Genomic DNA, 1208 nt, shown 5'->3' with positions numbered 1-1208 from the left:
GCATCATCTATTCCTTTTTCTAATATTTATTTTTTCTTTTATCAGCTTACAAATATGTGCTATATTTTTCTCTTTTAATAAAAGGGATGCTTAGACCGATAATTCTGTAAATTTGGGTTGTCATCTAACATATTTGATATCCATTTCAGCTTAATGTCATTCTCATATTTGGCTTTTGCTTTACTGAAGTAAAACAAGGCAACCTAGGATACAAAATCCTCAAGTTGACATTCATCCATTAATCAGGTCCCTTAAACCATTTACCAACTGATCAGGAGCCTTGGTTGCACAACGATTCAGGCTGGGCTGTTAACGGAAAGGTTGGCAGTTTGAACCCACCCAGTGGCTCTGCAGGAGAAAGATGTGACGATTTGCTTCTGTAAAGATTACAGCCTAGAAAACCCTATAGAGCAGTTCTACTCTGTCATATAGGGTCTCAACGAATGGAATCGACTCAACGGCACCCAACAACAACAACTAAGCTAATTATGTTGTCATTTTTCATATTGCTCAGGTTAATTATGACACATCTTAATATGCTGTGCTAAAATCTGGTTATTCAATGTTTACCAAATTTTCCTAAACTATTAGATTTCTAAATCGGTCAGAGAGAAAAAAATGGAGGTTCATGTGGCATTAGTTGTCTCTACATAAGGAAGCAGATAACATAGGAACCAATATGGATTTTCTAAGTAATCACAAACCATTCTGTTAATAATTCATTGCAAAATCTGGCCAAGTGTCAATATAATTCTTTCTGGTTCATAGGAATTTATATTCTATTATCTTAATAAATCATATTTTCCAATTTGTTTTTTCTGGCTTCTTTTCCTACACCCAATAACTTGTTAGAAACCACGGACAAAAGTTAGGTAAGCTTATTTGCAAAATATGTCACTAAGCTTTAAGGTAATTTACTTAGGGCGTGATTTTAAAACGTATGTGGAGTAATTCTATCCTTTCTTACAGCCCTTCTCTCGTCTTGATCTCCAATTTCTTCTTATCAGTTTTTGTCCTCTCCTCCTGGCCTGAAAAAACTTCTTGACAGAGAAGATGGAACAAAATATGGATTAAAGTCTTCTGCTATCTCATTGTCATCCATTGAGAAATCCATGAAACATTAGCAAATCTAATATTCTCTTGTCCTGTATTTCTAGTACTCATTTACCTTCATAATTTTAAAATTCGGGCCTGTTGGATGTACTAAA

This window comes from Trichechus manatus, unplaced genomic scaffold (genome assembly GCF_000243295.1).
Source record: "Trichechus manatus latirostris isolate Lorelei unplaced genomic scaffold, TriManLat1.0 scaffold00063, whole genome shotgun sequence".
Lineage (NCBI taxonomy): Eukaryota > Metazoa > Chordata > Mammalia > Sirenia > Trichechidae > Trichechus > Trichechus manatus.
This window is presented reverse-complemented; position numbering follows the sequence as displayed.